Below are 23,680 nucleotides of genomic sequence, written 5' to 3' on the forward strand. Positions count from 1 at the left end.
TATGCTTAATAAGTGTGATGTTTAGTTCATCTGCTGCTGAGACAGTGTTTGTCCAGTTTCTCCACTGTAAAGTTACTCCTGCCTCCATTCCATACCTTGCCCTTGGGACGAAAGTTACCATGCACAGTTCACACTGATATAAACAAATGATAGAATAAATAAATAGGGGTGAAGCGACAAGTCTGTGCAGAAAAGCAATTCCAACTAGTTGATATGGGTACTCTTCATGCCTTAAGTGTGAGTGTGCGCGGCCTTGCAATGGAAAGACGTCCTTCCTGGGTTGGGTCCTGCCTGAGCTGCCGGGAAAGGTTCTGGCCCCCATCACCCTGAACTGGAATCAGTGGGCTGGAAAATAATCATCTTGTTTTTTTTATCATCTTTTTTTTTTTTTAGTTTTTACATATGTAAATGTATTTATTCACAATCCTTGAGAAGTTACCATTCCTTCAAAAAATTCTTTATGAACAAAATGCCCCCCAAATTACAATAGTAGCTTACGCCAAACCAAAAATATACACCTGATATATACAGGCTTTAAAAAGCATAACACAGGCTGTGTGAATATAGATTACCTTTAAAATATTTCCCATGACATAGCTACACCTTAAAATTATGTTAGACATAAATAATATCATGATCTAAGGTTTACATACTTAAAGTGTCATATTTATTTCTATGAGATAAAAAAAAGATGAAACTATAGATGTCATTGCCTAGCAGTTCAAATAATGAAAGGACCACTGATTTTTTTTTTCTTTTTTGGTACATGCCCCTAGCAGGAACTGAACCCGGGACTCTCTGGTCCGCAGGCTGACGCTCCAACCGCTGAGCCAAACTGGCCCCGGCTCACATGATATTTTTTTAAGTACAGAAATAACTTTAAGTTACTACTTATATCTAGACCTTCCTATATTTTTGAGAACATGCACTGTCATTGTTGTAAGAAAAAGGAAAAAAAAAAAAAACACTAAGGAACAAATCAAAAGAGTTTGCTTACTGAAATCATATTAATCCTCAGCAAAATCAAGACAAGCAATTAGGGAGTGTCTTGTATCCTTGGCCTTTTAAAGTGATACCTAAACTTTAGAGAAAAGAAGAGTTCATTGTATGTCATATATATGTAGTTCTGTCCCATTAATGTATCTTGTATTACAAGGCAAAGGAAAGCTTAATAAAAATCAACAGATTCTTTCATACCAGAAAGGATTTTATGTACTTTGAAATACCCATATTACCTTTTTAGGTTTTCCTTTATTACTAAATAAGGCACAGAGAATATGTTGTGTAAAATCTTTCCAAGACCAGTCATTGGAAATATAAAATTTTTAAAATGACATCTAGAAATTTAATATATCAATTAACTTAAAATCAATATTCATTTACAGTGCATGTAAAAAATAAAAATAAAAAACCTAAGTATATTTATTTTCTTTCTTATTTTTATTTCTTTATTGATTTTTAGAGAGAGAGGAAGGGAGAGGGAGAGAGAAAGATAAAAACATCGATAAGAGAGACACATGGATTGGCTGCCTCATGCACGCCCCGCCCTTGGGATCGGGGCCACAACCTGGGAATCAAACCGGTGACCTCTTGGTGCATGAGTCCACACTCAACCACTGAGCCACACTGGCCAGGCTATATTTATTTTCTTAAATATTACTTTTCATTATCAACTGTAAGTGTCCAAACTCAGAAAGTTATTTTATCATATCATATCATATCTTTGTTTCAGACTGAATCAACTTTATCACACTTGGATATGCAATAAGTGTAGAAAGAAAATTATACTTGAGCATTTCTTTAGGATCATCTACTAAAATTAATTGTGCATACTTCTAGATAATAAAGTTTAAATAAGTTGTAGAAATAGGTAATACCGGAAAGGGAACACCACTCTAAACCTAAATCTGGCCATCTATTCTCATGCTTCTCACATCTGCTGAGCATCAACACAAAATGCCTTAATATTTCGATAGTTAGCTGCTAAAATAAGCTCATGAAAACACAGTAACACTAATAAAACTATTTAAAAATGAAAATGTAATAATAGTCAACAAGAATGCTACAAAAGAGTTAAAATAAATTTCATTGATAACATGACAGACCATTACATTGTTTTTATTTTCTTTATTGATTTTAGAGAAAGAGAAAGGGAGAGGGAGAGAGAGCTAGAAACATCAATGAGAGAGAACATTGACTGGTCCCCTCCTGCATGCCCCCACTGGGGATCTGGACCATAACCTGGACATGTGCCCTGACAAGGAATCGAACCGGTGACGACTTGGTGCATGGGTTGACACTCAACCAGTGAGCCACACCAGTTGGGCCCATTACATTGTTTTTGAAAAACTGAAAGCAGATGATGAATCTTCACTTAATTCCAAAGCCATTCAGATACAGTCCGTCATTCCTAGTCCTTTGTAATAGCATTTACACCATGTTTTCTACCTCCCTGTGAAAAGTCTCAGCACAACAATTTATACATTCTAGTTGGTTTTTAGCATTTGGTCATAACTGCTAAGTAGGGTCACAGATTTTACCTTCTCATTTCTGTTGTTCTCCATCATACTGCTTCATACCAGAGTCACTTCTAGTATGGGATTTACAAATCCAAAGCTCCCAGAATTGCCATTACCACCCATGTCGGCACTTACTTACGAAATCGCTCTCCCACTCCAGCTGGTTGGAGTCATCAGAGGCTGAGACAGGATGATTTCCGGGCTTCCTGCTGCTACCCTTGAGTGCTGCCAGATTGCTTCTGACTCTGCCTCAGAAGCTCTCATCATTCCTTCATCTTCCCACTGTAGATCAGCGATTTTCAACCTGTGTGCCTCAAGAATTCTTAAAACACGCAATACCTGAATATTTAGTCAGGGGCACTGACTTCTTGTGTGTGTGTGTGTGTGTGTGTGTGTGTGTGTGTGTGTGTTTTACTTGCTTTGCATGTTGTCCGCTGTTCATCCTGTCCCAGACTGAAATGACAGTAATAAACTTCGAGTTTATGCCTAACACCTCCATAGTGGCAGAATTAAAAGGAGTCCACATGGACACCTGGGACTCACGTGTGTTCACAGCTTTTCTCCCATGTCTCTTGGGATCCCTGGCCAGGTTGGCTCAGTGGTTGGAGCATTGGCCTGTGGACCAGAGAGTTTCGGGTTCGGTTCCTGCTAGGGGCACGTACCAAAAAAAAAAAAAAAAAAAGTCCTTGGAAAGATGCGATCTGGTTCTCCTTTCTCCCTTGAGACTTTGTCTCACTTCTCCTCTCTGAAGGTGTCACCTCCAAGTCTCCGGGGTCAGGGGCACTGACCTCATTTCTCTTAGGTTGTCAAGTAAAAAAATGACAGCAGCCAACACAACAACAATAGCCATCTGGTATGAATGAATGAAAATTATACCTACATTCTTTTTTGTCAGATCAGCAAAAAATATAATTTTTGGTGTGCTGCAGAATTTTGGTCGTTTGTTTATGTGCCATGAGATAAAAAGGTGGAAAATCACTGCCCTAGATCAAAGATATGCTGTCCTCATTTAGTTGTGGTCATTAAATCACAGCTGCTTTCTCTGCTTGGTGTCAAACTGTGGCATCCAATGAGAGTCTACTACTTCGAAAAACTTCCTACTGTAACTTTGTATTTCTCAGAAAGATTCAAAGCTGTCTCCTGGTCTTGAACCTGGACGTTCTGCACTGGTGGAGGGGTGGCATCCATGCACAGCGTTCGGCCTCTCCTCCAACAGCTTCCCCTGCTTCGCTGTCTTGGCTTCACACTGCGCAGCGTATAAAGCTGCTGCTTCTCCTAACTTCTCTTGGAAGGCTCTTTTCGACATTTTTTATCAAGATCTTCCTGGGCTCTGGCCTGGTAGCTCAGTTGGTTAGAGCATCGTCTGGATAGCGGAGGCTGTGGGCTCCATCCCCTGGTCAGAAGCAACCAATGAAGGCATCAGTAAGTGGAACAACAAATTGATGTTTCTCCTCTCTCTCTCTCAAAAGAATACATAAAAGATCTTTCTGTTTTTCAGCAATAGAATCACAATGCCTCTCTCTTAGGTCAACAATTTCTTCCTCAGTAAGAGACCTATCACTGCTTCCTAGCTTTCCTCTTCTTCACTTTCTACCAGATCTGTAGACTCCATAGTTCAATGCTCACCTCTTGAGCACGTTCTGTAAAATTTTTGGAGCCCTCGCTACCTGCAGCCGCCTACTCACTCCCCTGTCTAGTCGCACTTCCCGGTCGGTCGCAGCCTCCAGGCACCACTCCTCCGCCCACCCACGCCAGGCTGGGCCTGCAGCAGCATCCTGTGGGAGCCCTGGGGCGCAGGCCGTGGATGGGGAGGGGGGCGGGGAAGACGGGAACACAGTCCTGGGCTGCCCCGCCTCCCGGCTGCAGGGGAGGAAGGAGCAAGGAGCGCTGGGCTGCGGGCTCTGGACTCTCCCGCCCAGGAGATGGCGCTGTGCTGGCCTTCGCCTTCAGTGGATTCTTCTTTCTCCACTGCCTCAGTAGCTCACATTTATTTCAGTGTTTAGTAGTAGAAGTGTTTGGGGTCTATTTAGAAGTTTGGTGTTTTTGTGACCAGAAATATGCGGTAGGAACTTAACTCTTGTTTCTATGAACTGTCCTGTGTGAAAGTGGTTTTGGTACAGTGGTTTCACTTGAAGTCCTGGTTTCCAAGAACCTATCCATGATGTCAAGTGAGACTGACTGTCCTCCACTAGTGCAGGAGGGGCAGGTGTCACCAGGCGAGTTGAACCTGAAAGCTCTCTCTAAAAGGTCTAGCGGAGTTCTTCAGGATGTGTGACCAGAGGAGCAAAATAATCTGCCTGATGTTTTAGAAAGACTGAGCTAGAAGCATGTTGGATTAAGGATTCAAGTGGGGTGAGCCTGCACGCTGGCTGACCAGCAGTTCTGAGGATTTTGTCTAGAAGAATGGTAAGTGGAATCTGAATAGGTTGATAATCAGACAAAGAGCAAGGAAGTGGTTAATAAAAAATATTAATGAGTTTCATTGACCAGCATGGGTGATAGATAGGATGTGGAAAATGAAGGAGAAAGTGAAGGTGAGGATGCTTGAGTTTTTTAACTTAAACAATTTCTCACTGAGATGGAACAAACAGCTGGGATGTTTCTTGAATTACCATTTCTAACTTTCCAAAGAGCCTGCTCTTCTGCAAAAGACGCTGACAGGAACATATGCAAGCATGAGTTAGTTTACCAACTAACTGCTGTAATGTCTTAAAGGTCTTAGCAACTTCTTACCCAAAGTCTGCACACACACACACACCCTTTGACAGAAAGGAAGTGGTGGCAATAAAATAGAGATCTGAACTCAGCTGAAATGTGTGTGAGAATTCCTGGAAAGGGGGGTGTGAAATCGTTTGGGATGACGCTGTCTACTGCTTCATGACAAGTCATGAAAAGACACAGAGGGTTGCTCAGCAGGCCTATATAGACACTTGGGTATTTTTCCATTTTAGTGTTAAGGAGAAATTATACTTTGAGAAAAGAGGAAGGAGAGAGTATTTATCTGTCCAGATTTCTCCCAACTGATGTTTCCCAATGGTCAAATTTTCCCCACAAGGAGATAACGCCTGACACTCCTGGGTTGTGTCATCCAGTCTCTTCAGAGATCTCTTGGGATGTTAGGTCCCAAACTCTGGTATGTGGTGTTCTGTCTAAACCCAGAAATGATGATTAAACCAGAAACTCCAAATGTGTAGGTGGCCGGTCAAAGCAGAGATAACAGACTCAGGACAAGTTGCTGAGTGGACTTAGGCAGCAGATGATAGGGCTAAGCAGAATTTAGGAATAAATTCCAGTGATGACAAGATCGAAGATACAAAATCAGCAAAGTTTAACTTAGCTATAGATTTGATTTGATTTTTCTCACATCTAACTTTCAAAAAGTGTGTATGTACCTTATCTGCATAAAAATAACTTTTGTGAATATATAATATATTATATATTATTATATAATATAATTATATAATGTAAGTATATATGTTATAATTATATATTTTTACATATTAAATATATATTATAATATATTATATAATTAAATATATAACTATATATTTAATTTATATATTTATTTAATATATAAATATATATTAAATATATATATAATTATATATAATTAAATATATATTATTATGCATATATTTATGATATATTAATAATTCCACATAATTCCAATGTCCACCCCCTGGAGATAACTGTCTTTAAGTGTTCATGAATATCTCTTCATATTTATATAGAGATACATTTAGATATAGATGGCTACACAGTTTGATGTCATCTCCCCTGATCTTCTTCCCCCTTCCCACTCCAGATTAGGTTTCTCTAATACCAGTTTATAGCATCTGTATTTTTTCTCGGTATCCTTTGTTGAAGGATACATTACTTAGTTCACTAGTATAGATGTTCTCTGCTATGTATTTCCACCACGAGATAAGCTCAGTGAGGTAAGAGCAGCATCAATCTATTCATTGCTATTTCCCTGGCATTTAATTGAGTGTAAGTATAGTTGGATAAATATTCAATATATATTTCTTTTTTAAAAAATATGTTTTTACTGATTTTTTAGAGAGAGAGGGAGAGTGTGAGAAACATTGATCGACTGCCTTCTACTTGGGATCAAGCCTACAACCCAGGCATGTGCCCTGATCAGGAATCGAACCAGGACCTCTCAGTCCATGAGACGATGCTCAATCCACTGAACCACAGTGGCCGGGCAAAGCTATTACTATTTTATTCTGAATCATTATCAAAAGCAAACTAACCATAGAAAATAGAAGTCTAGCAAGCAATGTATATTTCATTTTCCTTGTATCACCTGCTAAAGCTGAAGAAATTGGAAAAGCCTTTGATGGCATTTCCTTTTCTGACTGTGCGGCAATTAAAATCTGCAGCTTTACCTGAATTTTTTTTTTAATTTTTTGTTTTAATCCTCATCCGAGAATATTTTTCTATTTATCTTCAGATAGAGTGGGAGGGAGGCAGAGAGAGGGAGAGAGAAACATCAATGTGAGAGAGACACACCAACTGGTTGCCTCTAGCACAACCCTGACCAAGACTGGGGATGAACCGCAAGCAAGGTGCATGCCCTTGACCAGAATCAAACCCGCGACTCATTGGTCTGGAATATTTTTAGTGTTAAGAAATGTATTTTCATGAAAGAAGCCAGACATATAAAACCACATATTATGTGATTCCATTTATATGAAACATTTACAAGAGTTAAACCCATAAAGACAGAGAACAGATGGGTGGTTTCCAGGGGTTGAGGGAGAGGGGAGTGAGAAGTGACTGATAATGGATACAGGGTTGTCTTTGGGAGTGATGAAAATGTTTTGGAACTAGATAAGGTGGTGATTGCACAACATTGTGAGTATACTAAATGCCACTGAATTGTATGCTCTAAAATGGTTAATTATTATGTAAATTACATGTCCATTTAAACCAAAAAGGGAGTGAGGAGAAAGGGACTTTCCAAATTCCTGGTTCTTAAGCAAGTCCTATGTAAGTGAAAGTATGAGTAAGGTGTGATGCATAGGTCCATCAGTGGGAAAGTTGAGTGCTGGAGGAGTGAGGAGAATGTGACAAACAAGATGTGCTCTGCACAGGAAAGATTTGGCATGGTGGGGTGTAGGAAACACTGTGTTGAGACCTCCACTCATTTACTGATTCAGGGTTTCAGCTAATTCAACAAATGGTCTTTGTAAACCCTCCAAAGTGCAATCAAATGCATCTATTGTTTATTGTCTGTTGCCTGTTAGACTCTCAGTTTCATAATGGCAATTTTTGGACATTTTATTAACATTTCAGAAACAAAACAAAACAACCTAGAATGATGCCTGGCTTAAAAAATAGCAGTTGTTGCCCTGGCCGGATTGGCTCAGCGGTTAGAGCGTTGGCCTGCGGTCCGGAGAGACCCGGGTTCGGTTCCCGCTAAGGGCATGTACCTCGGTTGCGGTTTGTCCCCAGCCCTGGTTGGTCGTGCGGGGGGCAGCCACTCGATGTGTCCCTTTCACATCAATGTTTCCCTCTCTCTCTCTTCCTCTCTCTCCCTCTCACTCTGTCTGTGCAAAAAATGGAAAAATGTCCTCGGGTGAGGATAAAAAAAAATCATTAAAAAAAAAAATAGCAGTTGTTTAATAAATATTTACAGAAATACTAACAATCCTACAATCCCATTTAAACACCTTCCTTTCTCTATTAGTGTAAAGTTTGAACACAGTCCAAGTGAAGCAAGTTTCTACAGCTGTTTTTGAAAATGTTGCTAGCAGTGCTGTCTGCTGTTACCTAAGAGGAGAGCAGAACACCCACATCCAGGTGTTGGGGTTATGACATCCAAGTTATTGAACCCTAGCCACGAGTCCATATGGCCAGACTGGGTATCTCTGCTGTGATATTTACCCTTTGAATTAGACTTTCTGTGATGGCAAAACAGCCCAGTGGAGGGGCATCTTCTGAGGAATAAGAGGGGCGAGTCATTGCTTAGAAATTATTAAAACCCTGCCAATACTGGTCAAAAAATCCTGGTGGTCTGTGAGAGCCATAGTGATGGGGAGCTTCTGGGGGTCCTGCACAGCTGCCTGTCTAAGCAGGGCAAAGCCCATGATTCTGCCATTGCCAGAAGACACTAGGTCACTTATTTGGTAGCAAAAGTGAGTCCACTGGGGTACAAAGACAAAGCTCAGAACAGTTCTGTTGAATCTGCCAAGTCCTATTATCCGTATGTACCCACAAATGAAGTGAAACATTTAGAAATGCTCTGCAGGTTGTCCCAGGTCTGGCTGTCACCCAAGAAATATTTCTAAGTACTTGCTATGAACATTAAAAGGTGATCAAAATACAGATTTCTGTCCTCATTTATCAATCCATAATAGTGGAGATTTTTTAAAAACTTTATTCAAAAAAGAATATAATAAATTCCATTATGTGGGAAGCTAAAAGTCACTTCTGTGTCTTAATCTTTCTCCTTCTACTGAAATGTATTTGAAGAGTGCAGTTTCTCAAATTGTGGTCCAAGGGCCGTCAGCATCACACTGATCATGGCTGCTTGGTAATATGTGGTTTCCAAGGTAAAGTGCTAGACTTACTGAAACATCTTAAGGAGAAGGACCTGGGAATATGCATTTTAAAAATGTCCTTTGGTGATTCTTACACACATTAATGGTTAAGGACCAGTGTCACTATAATTTATAATACTTGCACAGGTATTGTTTCTTATTCCTCACAATTATAAGAAGGGGCAGGTGACATGGTCTTCATTGTATAGATGGGAAGAAAAACTCAAAGATGTGAAATTCAAGGCTATACAGTTCAAAAATATAGCAGACCTAGAATTGGAGCCAAGGTTTTCATGATTCTATATCCAACCCTTGACCTACCCTATGCTGAGCTGCTCCTCTGCTAGGGAAAAAAAATAGAATCAAAATATGGATTCCAAAATGGCAGCAGAATGAAAGGAAGCTAAACAGACCATGTCCCAGGATCAAACTGGAATTACAACTAAATAAAGAAAAATCATCGAGAAAAACCAACAGAAAAGCAGCTAGACCGTATAACCACAATCAGAAAGAGGGCACTACATTGAGCCTGGTAGGAACTGTGGAGGCACAGGATGGTGTGCTGTTTTAGCTGTGAGCAGCTCTGTCAGGGTTAAAATCCCAAGCCAGCTCCATAGCACAGAGGGCCAGGATAGACCACTAAATTAGCTACAGCCACCCATCTTGGGCTCTGGCAGAGGGAGGGCAGGCTGAACTGGAACTGTGTGGAGAGATTCAGGAGCTTAGAGAGCTGGGATGGCAATGGGAGTTTTGTGCTGAATCACTGCCTCACAGGACAGTAGCCATCTAACTCAAAGAGCCCCTCCCAAAGCCCCAAGGTGAAGCAACAGCCCCTCCCTCAGGAATTTAACATCACCTGGCCAGGCCAGAGAAATGCAAATTGAGGATCATTAACAGCCAGCAAGCATCTGCCCCACCCTCTGGAAATCCTCTTACCCTGAGCACCTGAGGGATTTTTTTCATTCAGTTGAGGACTACAAACCAAGGCTCATCAAGTAACTGAGACTAATAGCCTCCAGGCAAAAAGTTAGAGGATAACTGAACTGTTCCTGGGCTTGCAAATCTACCCAGGAAAGTAAGAGTTGACAGTGGTGTTAACGTGGGTCCTCCCACACTCATTCAAACCCAGTAGAGGGAGCCACAACCAGCGGAAAACCAACACCCACAGGGAAAATTTGGCAGACTCCAAAACCCACTGAGATGGCCAAAATGGTGAAACAAAGGAACAAATCCCAAATGAAAGAATAAGATAATTTGACAGAAGAGAAAATAAATGAAAGTGAATTGAGCAAGATATCAGAGGGAGAGTTCAGCATAATAATCATGAGGAAGCTCAACAGCACAAGTAAAGGTACAGAAGCATTGAAAACCGACCAACTGGAAATGAAGAATGACATACCAGAAATAAAAAAAACACATTGGAAGAAATAACCAGCAGAGTAGAGGAGGCCAAGGATCAGTGAATTAGAAGACAGCCTAGAAAAAAATCACCCAATCAGAGAACAAAAAAGACAAAAACAATTAAAAAACAGGAAGACGGCCTGAGAGAACTGTGAGACAATATGAAACATAACAATATCTGCATCATAGGAGTCCCAGAAGAAGAAGAAAATGAGCAAGGGTTAGAGACTATGTTTGAAGAAATAGTGACAGAAAACTTCCCTAACTTAGTGAGGGGAAAAGGCATACAAGTACAAGAAGCACAGAGAGCCCCAAGTAAGCAGAGCCCAACCAGGCCCACACCAAGACACATACTAATTAAAATGCCAAAAATTAAAGACAAAGAGAGAATCCTAAAGGCAGCAAGAGATATACAACAGGTTACCTACAAAGGAAACCCCATTAGGCTTTCAGCTGACTTCTCAACAGAAACACTACAGGCCAGAAGGAAATGGCATGAAGTAATCAAGGTCATGAAAAACAAGGCTCTGAATCCAAGACTACTCTATCCAGCAAGGCTATCATTCAAAATAGAAGGTGAAATAAAGAGCTTCCCAGACAAAAAAAAAAGTCTAAGAGAATATATTCCCACTAAACCAGCACCGCAAGAAATGTTCAAAGGACTGCTGCGATTAGTAGAAGACATAGAAAGATAAATATAACCACTATAAACAAAAATAGCAATAAATAAGTACATATCAATAATAACCTTAAATGTAAATGGATTGAATGCTCCAATCAAAAGATATAGAATAGCTGATTGAATAAGAGAGCGTGAGTTATACATGTTGTTTATAAGAGACCCACCACACAACAAAAGACTCACATAGGTTGAAAGTGAAGGGATGGGGAAAAAAAATCTTCCAAGCAAACAGAAAGGAAAAAAGAACTGGGGTAGCAATACTCATATCTGATAAAATAGACTTCAAAATGAAGGCCATAAGTAGAGACAAATAAAAGGCTACTACATAATATTGAAAGGATCTATCCAACAGAAAGATATAACCTTGGTAAACATATATCACCCAAAATAGGAGCAGCAAAATATATTTTAAAATTTCTGGAGGACTTCAAAGGAGAAATCAATAGCAATAAAATCACAGCAGGGAACTTCAACACACTACTGATATTACTGGATATATCCTCTAGATAAAAAGTTAACAAGTATACAGAAACTCTAAATGATGCAATAGATCAAAAGGATTTAATAGATATCTACAGAGAATTATAGCCCCAAACTGCAGAATTCACATTTTTCTAATGTGCACATGGTACATTCTCAAAGACAGACCACATGTTAGGACACAAACTAAGTTTCTACAAGTTCAAGAAGATTGAAATCATACCCAGCATCTTCTCAGATCACAATGGCATGCAACTAGAAATCAATTACAACAAAAACAAGCAAAAACATTCAAACACATGGAGGCTAAATAGCATGTTATTAAACAATGAATGGGTTACCAAGGAGATCAAGGAAGAAATTAAAAACTTCCTGGAAATCAATGAAAATGAACACACAACAACACAAAATCTATGGGACATGGGACACAGCAAAAGCAGTCCAGAGAGGGATGTTCATAGCACTACAGGTCTACCTTAGGAAACAAGAAACATTTGTAATAATCTAATTTCACAACTTAAAGAACTAGAAAGCAAACAAAAAGGAAAACCCAGAGCAGGTAGAAGGAAAGAAATAGTAAAGATCAGAGCAGAAATAAATGACATAGCCCTGGCCAGTTTTTCTCAGTGGTTAGAGCATCAGCCTGCGGACCAGAGAGTCCCAGATTTGGTTCCAGCTAAGGGCACATACCTTGGATACAGTTCGTCCTGGGCCCCAGTTGGGGTCGTGTGAGTGGCAACCCCTCGATGTGTCTCTCTCACATCGATGTTTTTCTCTCTCTCTTCCTCCCTCTCTCCCTCTTGCTCTATCTGAAGATAAATACAAAAATATCCTCAGGTAAGAATTAAAATAAGAAAGAAAGAAATGACAAAGAGACTAAAAAAACAATTCAAAGGAGCAATGAAACAAAGAGCTGGTACTTTGAAAAGATAAACAAGAATGATGGACCCTTAGCTAGACTCACCAAGAAACAAAGACAGAAAACCCAAATAAACAAAATCAGAAACAAAAGAGGAGAAATAACAACTGACACCACAGAAATAAAAAGGATTAACATACTATGAACAATTATACACCAACAAATTTAACAAGCTAGGTGAAATGAAAAAATTTCTAGAAACACATAGTCTCCTAAAACTAAACCAAGAAGAGAGAGAAAACTTGAACACACCAGTAACAACTAAAGAAATTGAAGATGTAATCAAGAATCTTCCAGAAAACAAAAGCCCAGGCCCAGACAGCTTTATGGGGGAGTTTTAAGAAACATTCAAAAAAGAACTAACACCCATTCTCCTCAAACTATTCCAAAAAACTCATAAAGAAGGAAGACTTCCTAACTCATTTTATGAGGCCAGCAAAACTCTAATTCCAAAACCAGAAAAAGACACTACGAAGAAAGAAAACTACAGACCAATATCATTGATGAACATAGGTGCCAAAATTCTGAACAAAATATTAGCAAATCAGATCCAGCAATACATTAAAAAAAGTATTCACCATGACCAAGTGGGATTTATCCCAGGGATGATAGGCTGGTACAATATTCGCAAATCAATAAATGTGATACAGCACATAAACAAAATGAAGAATAAAAACCACATGATCATATCAATAGATGCTGAAAAAGCATTCAACAAATTCCAGTACCCATTTCTGATAAAAATGCTCAGCAATGTGGGAATAGAGGGATCATATCTTGACATAATAAAGGTAATATATGAAAAACCTACAACCAACATCATACTCAATGGGCAAAAACTAAAAGCATTTCCCTTAAGAACAGGAACAAGACAGGGATGCTCACTTTCACCACTCTTATTTAACATAGTGCTGGAAGTCTTAGCCAAAGCAATCAGACATGAAGAAAAAAATAAAAGGGATCCAAATTGGAAAGGAGGAAGTGAAACTGTCATTATTTGCAGATGATGTAATATTGTACATAGAAAACCCTAAAGACACCATAAAAAATCTACTAGATTTAATAAACGAATCTGGCAAAGTAGCAGGATACAAAATTAACATTAAGAAATTTATAGCATTCTTACACACCAATAATGAACTCACAGAAAGAGAAACTTAAAAAAAAACAACCCCATTTACCATTGTAGCAAAAAACAAAACAAAACAAAAAAAAACATTAAGATATTTAGGAATAAACCTAGCCAAAGAAGTAAAGGACCTATTTGCAGACAACTATAGGACATTGAAAAATGAAATAGAGGAAGATATAAAAACATGGAGGCATATACCTTGTTCATGGATTGGAAGAATTAACATCATTCAAATGTTCATACTACCCAAAGCAATCTATAGATTCAATGCAGTCCCCATTAAAATATCAACAACATATTTCACAGAACTAGAACAAATACTCCAAAAGTTCATATGGAACCAAAAAAAGACCCCAAATAGACACAGCAATCTTGAAAAAGAAGGACAAAGTAGGTGGGATCACAATACCAGATATCAGGTTATACTACAAAGCCAATGTAATCAAGACAGCCTGGTACTGGCACAAGAACAGGCATATAGATCAATGGAACAGAACAGAGAACCTGGAAATAGACCCAAGATATTATGCTCTATTAACATTTGACAAAGGTGGAAAGAGCATACAATGGACTAAAGACAGCCTCTTTAATAAATGGTGTTGAGAAAATTGGACAGCTACATACAAAAAAAAAAAAATGAAACTAGACCACCAACTTACACCATACACAAGAATAAACTCAAAATGGATAAAAGACTTAAATGTGACTCTTGAATCCATAAAAATCCTAAAAGAAAATGTAGGCATCAAAATTTCAGACATCACATGCAATAGAATTTTCACTGATATAATGCCTAAGGCAACAGAAACAAAGGAAGAAATGAACACATGGGACTACATCAAACTCAAAAGCTTCTGCACCACAAAAGAAACAACCATCAAAATGGAAAGGGACCCACTATATGAGAAAGGATAATTGCCAATGATACATCAGATAAGGGGTTAATTCCAATATATAGAGAGTGCTCATACAAATTAACAAAAGGAAGACAAAGAACCCAATTAAAAAATGGGGAGAGAACTTAAATAGACACCTCTCCAAACAGGACCTACAAAGGCCAATAGACATATGAAGAAATGCTCAACATCACTAATCATCAGAGAGATGCAAATTAAAACAACAATGAGGTATCACCTCACACCTGCCAGAATGGCTGCCATCAACAAATCATCAAACAAGTGTTGGTGAGGGTGTGGAGAAAAGGGGACTCTAGTACACTGCTGGTGGGAATGCAGGCTGGTGCATCCACTATGAAAAACAATATGGTGTTACCTCAAAAAATTTAAAATTGAACTGCCATTTAACCCAGTGTTCCCACTTCTAGAAATATATCCTAAGAAGCCTGAAACACCAATCAGAAAGAACGTATGTACCCCTGTGTTCATAGCAGCACTATTTACAATTGCTATGATCTGGAAACAGCCCAAGTGTCCATTAACAAATGACTGGATAAAAAGCTGTGGTATATATACACAATAGAATACTACGCAGCTGTAAGAAAGAGAGATCTCTTACCCTTTGAGACAACATGGAGGGACCTGGAGAGTATTATGCTAAGCAAAACAAGCCAATCAGAGAAAGACAAACACCACATGATCTCACTTATTTGTGGAATATAATGAACAAAAAAAGCTGATGAACAAAACAGACCCAGAGACATAGAAAGGAGTATGGTTCAGACTGACAAACGTCACAGGAGGGGTCTGGGGGGAGGGATGATATAAACCAAAGAACTTATATGCATATATGCATAACTAGTGGACATAGACAACAATGCTTTACCATTGGGGGGCGGGGTAGGATAGGGAGGAGGGTGTCAGTGGGGAGAAAGGAGAAACATCTGTAACAAAAATAAGTTAATTAATAAAAAAAGAATCAAAATATGAATATTTTGACAGGGATATAGTTCCATGGGGAGCGTTTTACACAGTAGGGGCAAAGCTAGTACTAGGAGAAACACTGCCATCTTGTGGCCATCTGGAAGCAAAGTATAGCCTTGTTATTGAACAAGGTGTCATTTCCTCTTGTTTCACCACGGTGCATCTTTCACTGATGGATTTGTGTGGAACCATCCTCAGTCTCCACTGATGCAAATGACTGGTCTTTTAGTTTAAAATTTTGGTTTTGTAGCTGAGATTTTTTTTTCCTACCTGAAGTTAATTTACTCATCTAGGTCAGGGACCACCTGATCATTAGTGCCAGTAGATCCAAACAAAGGACCCTGCTAAAATACTTTCTGGAGTCAATATGTTCTAGATCTTTAGAGAGATTCAGTTTGTGTCCTATCATGTGGTCTATCTTTGAGAATGTCCCATGTGCACTTGAGAAGAATGTGAATTCTGTAATTTTGGGGTGTAATTCTCTGTAGATATCTATTAAATCCATTTGGCCTAGTGCTTCATTTAGAGTCTCTGTTTCCTTGCTAATTTTTTGTCTAGAGGATCTATCCAGTGGTGTCAACGGGGTGTTGAAGTCCCCTGCTGTGATTGTGTTGCTGTCGATTTCTCCTTTGAAGTCCTCCAGAAGATTTTTAATATATTTTGGTGCTCCTATATTGGGTGCATATATGTTTACCAAGGTTATATCTTCCTGTTGGATAGATCCTTTCAATATTATGTAGTGGCCTTCTTTGTCTCTAGTTATGGCCTTCATTTTGAAATCTATTTTATCAGATATGAGTATTGCTACCCCAGCTTTTTTTTTGCTTTCCGTTTGCTTGGAAAATTTTTCCCCATCCCTTCACTTTCAACCTATGTGAGTCTTTTGTTGTGAGGTGGGTCTCTTGTAAACAACATATAGATGAGTCATGCTTTCTTATCCAATCAGTTACTCTGTCTTTTTATCAGAGCATTCAGTCCATTTACATTTAAGGTGATTATTGATATGTACTTGTTTATTGCAATTTTTGTTTAGTGTGGTTATATTTTTCTTCCCATTTCTCCTGGTAATTACAGCAGTCCTTTTAACATTTCTTGTAGTGCTGGTTTGGTGCTAATGTATTCCCTTAGCCTTTCTTTCTTTCTTTCTTTCTTTCTTTCTTTCTTTCTTTCTTTCTTTCTTTCTTTCTTTTTTTGGTCTGGGAGGCTCTTTATTTGACCTTCTATTTTGAATGATAGCCGTGCTGGGTAGAGTAGTCTTGGATTCAGATCCTTATTTTTCATGACCTTGATTACTTCATGCCATTCCCTTCTGGCCTGTAGTGTTTCTTGTGAGAAGTCAGCTGAGAGCCTTATGGGGTTTCTTTTGTAGGTAACCTGTTGCTTATCTCTTGCTGCTTTTAGGATTCTTTGTCTTTAATTTTTGGCATTTTAATTACTATGCGTCTTGGTGTGGGCCTGTTTGGGTTCTTATTACTTGGGGCTCTCTGTGCTTCTTGAACTTGAATGCCTTCTTCCTTCACCAAATTAGGGAAGTTTTCTGTCACTATTTCTTTGAATATATTCTCTAACCCTTGCTCATTTTCTTCTTCTTCAGGGACTCCTATGATGCGAATATTATTACGTTTTCAGTTGTCCCACAGTTCTCTTAAATTGTTTTCCTGTTTTTTAATCGTTTTTCCTTTTGGTTTTGTGATTGGTTGATTTTTCCTACCCTGTCTTCTAATTCACTGACCCACTCCTCAGCTTCCTCTACACTGCTTTTTAGATTTTCCAATGTGCTTTTCATTTCTGATGTCATTTTTGATCTCTTCTTGGTGGTTTTCAATTTCCAATTGGTTTATTTTCAGCATCTCTATGTCCTTACTCATGCTGTTCAGATTCCTCAAGATCATGTCTCTGAATTCTAGCTCTGTTAACTTGCCTAACTGCTCCACATTGATCTCATCTTTGGTGGAGGTCTGTTGTTCTTTCATTTGGCTTTTGTTTCTGTGTTTCACCATTTTGGCTCTCACAGTGGGCTTTGGAGCCTGTCAAGTTTTCCCTGTGGGTGTTGGTGTTCTGCTGTTTGAGGCTCCCTCTCCTGGGTTTGGATGAGCGAGGGAGGACCCACTGTCAAGTCTTACTTTCCTGGTTAGAGTTGCTAGCCCAGGAATGGTACAGTTATCCTTTAGCTTTTTGCCTGGAGGCTAGCAGTCGAGGTTACTTGAAGAGGTTTGGGTTGTCAGTTGATTGAAAAACTCCCTCAGGTGCTCAGCATAAGGGAATTTCCCAAGGGTGGGGCAGATGGTGGTTGTTAATGAGCCTCAATTAGCATTTCAATGGCCCACAGGGTGGGATTGGATCTCCGAGGGAGGGGCTGCTGCCTCTCCCCAGAGCCCTGGGAAGGAGCAAGATGGCCATTGTCCTGCGTGGCAGCAACTCAGCAAAAGCTGAGTGCCCTCCAAATCCCGAGTGTCCCCACACAGTTCCAGTCCAGTCTGCCCTTTCTCTGCCAGAGCCCAAGGTGAGTGGCTGTGGATTTTTTAGTCTCTGCCCTGGCTCTGCGCTGTGGAGCCGCTTGGGAGTTTAACCGGAGGGCGCTGCTCCCAGCTAAGGCTGCTGCTGTCCGTGGGCTCCCAGCCCCCATCTCGTGCCTTTGCAGTCCTACCAGGATCGAGTCAGTGTCCCTGGTTATATGGTCCTCACAAGCTGCTTTTCTGTTGCTTTTTTCCGTCGATTTGTCTGTGTTATCTAATTTGCACTTTATTCTTTAAACTTTTCTGTATTGCTTGAATTTTCTAAATAACTATATATTGGCTTCATAATTAGGGAAGGAAAGCAATGAAAGTATTTGATGGGTTATTCTTCAGAATTACAGTGACAAAAACGCAAGGAGTCATTTGCTCCTAATGTTTCGGGAATGAGTTAGGAATTTACTAACTCACTGATTTCTGGGGTCATTTGTGCAGCAAACTTTACATGAAAGCTCCTGCTTTTCGGGTGATACCGTAACAGATTCCATGCCTGTGTGAACTAGGCACTGTGGTAGGTAACTTACACACTCACCTCTCGTCCACACCACACCAAGTCATGGGGGCATATGAGCCCTGACATACAGACAGGACACACGCTCTGCTCCACAAATGCTAGAGTAAGAAAGGAGTCTTTGGCCTGAGATACTAGAGAAAGCTTCATTAAGGAGGTGGCCTTCAGCTAAGCCTGGAAAGCGAGGTGGCATTTGACCTTTGTAGATGGGAACAACAGAATTTCAGGTCAAAAGTAGTCCAAAGACAGGTGCAGAGCAAAGGCAATCATTACGTCTGGTGGCTGAATCATTTGTTAGAATCACTGGGGAGACTTTCATGTGATATGTGCTTGACTGGGAGCCCACTGAAGAGAGCTTTGGGTGCCAGATTTAGGAGACAAATCTATATTCTTGCAATCCGTAGTCTGAGCTGCATACTTCACACAGCGGGTTTGTGACACACAGAAAATAAATACTTTCTGGTTACTCTCACTTCAGTGGCTAGAACACGTTTTTTGCATTAATGTCCATTCTTTCCTCATAACTCCCTTATTATCTGCTTGGCCAGCATGGCCTAGTGTGGAAACAATCTTGTCCCAGCAGCTGCTGCGTCATGGAGAAAAGAGTGAAGGGAAAGCAGAACTGGAGGGCAGTCCTAACTTTTCCCTTGTTACCATTTTATCTGTCATAGTCTTTGACTGCCCTCTCGTGGCCAATTCACTGCATCACTTTTATTTCTAAAGCAGGTAGCCAGAGCTTTGCATGAAAGCTGATGTATATCCAAAGTGGTCTCCTCAATGATCCAACTTCATGGATAACATATCGGTATTAGATATCACTCTGGTGCCTGTGGAAGGCTGGAGATCAGTGTAATTATAGGAAAGCTATATTTAGCACTATCCCACTGTTGTAGGTGGATATCTCCTTTAACCTCAGAGCAGCTCTACACAGCAGCTGCTATTAATATCCCTCTTCTAGAAGTGAAAGAGACCGGGGCCTAGGGAGGTTAAGTGAATTGCCCAAGGTGGCCAAGTCCCAAATATCAGCATGGCAGAGCTTCAAATGTATAGTTTTTGGAGCCAGCCCTTTTAACCACTTCTTTATGACTCCTTTCCTGACTTGAAGGACCTTGCAGTCCTGCACACACACACACACACACACACACACACACACACACACACACACACACGACAAATCACATAGTGCAGAGTGCTTGCTGAAATGCCAAGGGAGGTCCTGAAGACAGTCACAAATAAATTCAGAGGAGACTCAAGGCTTTCCGAGTTGGTGATGGCTTCTTGGGAGATCCAGTGACATTTGGTGGAATTTGGCTACATGTTCTTTTCCGGGGGGTTGGGAGAGCACAGGGTGCAAGGAGTCAAGGACAGGATTTGGACCGAGAATAACGGTGTGAGAAACAGAGTCTAGGCATCCAGGAAGCAGTGGGAAATACGGCTGGGCTGACACAGAGCGAGAGGAAGCATCTTGAGGGGCCTTGAATATATGTGATAATTTCAATGACGCGATCAGTTTTTACAAAAAAGATGAGGCTCCCCATTTAGGGAGTGATCAGCCACTCACTATTCACTTTCTTACCAGAAAGCAGTTACAAACCAACACAAACATCTAGTGCACACTCTTGTTCCTTCATTAACTGGTTCATTCAAGAAATATTGGTTGAATAAGCACCTACCCAATGTTAATCATGGTTTCTACCCTCAGGTGGCTTATAGCCTAGCAAGGGAGAGACAAACAACTATATGCAAAATAGCATTATATGTGAACACGTCGGAAGTATGCGGTTCAGACACCAGGGTGGCGTCCCATAGAAAGTGACATTTAAAGCTGAGACCCGAGGGATAGATCGGCAGTAACAAGGCAAAATGGAGGAAGAAGCAAGAAAGCAAAAACTCAGAGGCAAGGAAGAACAGGACAGCAGCACTGAAGAAAAAAAAATAGTTTGAAATGGCTTTAGACTGGGAGAGAGGGAAGTGTTGAGAGAGGATGCTAGAAAGGTACATATGCCCAGGGCTCACAGGGCCTTGTAAACCCAGTGTAGACTATTCTCAGAGCAATGGGAACCAGAGGATGTTAAGCAGAGAAGCAACACATGAAGCTTGCCATTTGGAAAGATTATGGCGGCTGCTGTTTGGAGTATGGATTGGAGGGGCAAGAGTGAAAGGCAGAAGATCAGTTAAGAACTTCAGGCTTGGGAACATGGCTATGTTTGTTGACGGGAGCAGTGTCACTTAGGTGCGACACTGAGGGAAAGAGCCACACCACCACGTCCAAGGACCTTCTCAACTTCTGTCCCCCTCCCAAAGGAGCCCCAAGTTCTTGGCTGAAACTCACTGGTGGGCACAGCATGTTCTCTAACTCAACTTATGCTTCTGGCCATGACGAAGAGCCAGTGAGACATCTGCCCCCTGCTGTCTACCACTAGAAAACGGGACAGTGGGTAGCACAGACTGTGATCCTTCAGAGAAAAGAAACTAATGCAGTGAGCCCTATGATCATTCCAACTTTCTGCCCAGAGGCACATTCCAGACCCTGGCACAGGAGGAGACCCTAAGCAGAGCGCTGACATCTTGTTGAGTGGAGGAGCAAAGGGTCAAGTTCAGGAGACCGAGGCTGCCAGACTTTTTTTTTAAAATCCTCTCCTGAGGCTATTTTTCTATTTATCTTCAGATAGAGTGGGAGGGAAGGAGAGAGAGAAAGGTGAGAGAAACATCGACACCAGAGGGACACATGGACTGGTTGCCTCCTGCAGGACCCTGACCAGGGCATGGAGGAACCGCAACCAAGGAACCTTGACCAGAATGGAACCTGAAACTCCTTGGTCCATGGGCTGACGCTCCAATCTCTGAACCAAACTGGCCAGGACGCCAGACTTTTCAGAAAGTACTGAAAAGAAGGAAGCTATGCAGAAAAAGACCTCCAGAAATCTGTACAGAGTATCTCTGGAGCCTTTGACAAAATACTATGTGCACATGCAGAAGTAAAATGCCAAGAGCCAGGCAAAGAACTATGGGGTTCTGTAGGCAAAACAATTCCCAAAGCTAATGTAGGGGTGAGAGGCGTTGACTTTCCAACCAACCAGAGTGAAGAGACCTCATTGAACAGAACTAGAAAGTACTGGACTTTTGTAGCATGGCTAAACCAGCCACCATTGAGTCAAGGCTGCTAAACCTGCCTTATCAAAGGTATAGACCTGAACCATCTAATGTGGTAGCCACCTGTCATGTGGCTATTGAACCTCTGAAATGTGGCCATTCCAAACTGAGATAAATTACAAATGGTGCCTTGGCCAATTTGGCTCAGCAGTTAGAATGTCGGCCTGTGGTCCAGAGAGACCCGGGTTCAGTGCCCGCTAAGGGCACGTACCTTCGTTGCAGTTTGTCCCCGGGTTGGGTTGTGCGGGTGGCAGCCACTTGATGTGTCCCTTTCACGTCAATGTTTCTCTCTCTCTCTCTCTCTCTCTCTCTCTCTTTCTCTCTCCCTCTCTCTCTCCCCCTCTCTCTTCCTCTCTCTCCCTCCCACTCTATCTGACAAAAAATGGAAAAATGTCCTCGGGTGAGGATAAAAAAAAATAAAATAAATAAAATAAAATACAAAGCAGATGTTGAAGACTTGAACACTTTAGTATGAAAAAAAGTAAATTATTTCATTAATAGTTTTATATTGATTATAAATTGAAATAATACTTTGGGTATAATGGGTTAAAAAATATATTATTAAAGTTCAATTTTTAAAAAGAGATAGTCTAGTGGTCACCAAGTAGCCACAATGGAAAGTATGCAGGAAAGAATATTTCAAAATCCCTATTTAACTTTTTTACAAATAAAACCTACCTTTGGAAATATTTACTTTCTTATCCACATTTCCAAAGCCCTTACATATAATCCTGTCATAATAAACCCTCACATAATAAGTAATAATTGTTGTTTAGGAAAGGTTTCCTTGGCAGTAATGGTCTATGAAGGAAATTATCTAACTACTAAAAGGAGTTTAAAAGGTAAATACTTCCTGAGAAACCAAAGATGGCATTGAAGACTCATAAACAGGTTACATTTAGCAGTAGTTAGAGAAAATGGAAACAAACAAAAAGGCAAGGCCCTAACAAAAAAAGGGATAACCAGAAATACCACCAAAAAAAAAAAAGAAAAAAACACACCACATTTTAATTAAACATTTTTACCTATATATTTCCAAACATAAGAGGGGAAAAATCTTGCATCAGTTGAAGCTATTTAGGTAGTTCTAAGTAGCTCTTTCGGTGAATAACTATCTTCAATTAATGTCTATACAAATATAAATACTATTTATTAAAATTCACATTAATGTACATTTTCTGGTGGATGGTCTTTCTCCATTGCTAGTGGGAGTGGGGTCTTTGGGCTACCACTGGAATAAGAATTTCCAGAGGCCCCCATGGGAGGATTGGTTATGGTAGAAAGCTTTACTTGTGTGGAATTATATCCCCCCGTTTCAAAAGTTCCATTTTCTGTTTCAAAAGTTCCATTTTCTCTCATCCAGTCCTGAAAGATGTGCAGTTGAAGATTCAACAGAGCTAGAAGCAAAACCAGTGTCCAAAGTTTCCATTCCATGGCGGAGCTGGGTCTGGCACAGCATTAAACTTGTTACCGTCCATGAGTCCATTGTGTGGGGTCCACATGGCTGTGCCCCAAGAGTGCAAAAAAAGAGAGCAAACCCTTTTGTTTAGGAGATTGAGTATTCCAAATCTTCCTGAGCTTGCAGTGGCCATACCGATTCTGGCCAATGACCTGTTCCCAAGTATGGCTGACAGGCAAGGACCTTCCCTATTTCACCCAGACTTGACTAGGCATGTGTCTAAATTGCAGCCTCCTGGCAAAGCTGCGCAAATGGCATGCCTATATTATTTGGCCTTCCATTTGCTCCTTTCCTCTTATTAATAACTAGGTTAAATTACAACTGTATCATTCCCCCCCCTGAGAGAAAAGGAATCTCTTGTAATCTTACAAAAGAGAAATGGACAAAGGTCTATATTTTCTAGGAACTGCTTCTTGCTGTCAAGAAGCATAGGCCTGCCTATTCCAAGCAGAGGTTCTCCCTGTATGACAGAAGAAGAGAAAG

The 23,680-nt window shown here is 40.3% G+C and overlaps 1 pseudogene; it reads right to left on the reverse strand.

Annotated features, from left to right (window-relative positions):
* Nucleotides 1-3,524: 3,524 nt before the first annotated feature.
* On the reverse strand, nt 3,525-23,172 carry LOC118632720 (annotated as a pseudogene).
* Between the last annotated feature and the right edge of the window lie 508 nt (nt 23,173-23,680).

The sequence above is a fragment of the Molossus molossus genome, unplaced genomic scaffold (assembly GCF_014108415.1).
Source record: "Molossus molossus isolate mMolMol1 unplaced genomic scaffold, mMolMol1.p scaffold_m16_p_17, whole genome shotgun sequence".
Classification (NCBI taxonomy): domain Eukaryota; kingdom Metazoa; phylum Chordata; class Mammalia; order Chiroptera; family Molossidae; genus Molossus; species Molossus molossus.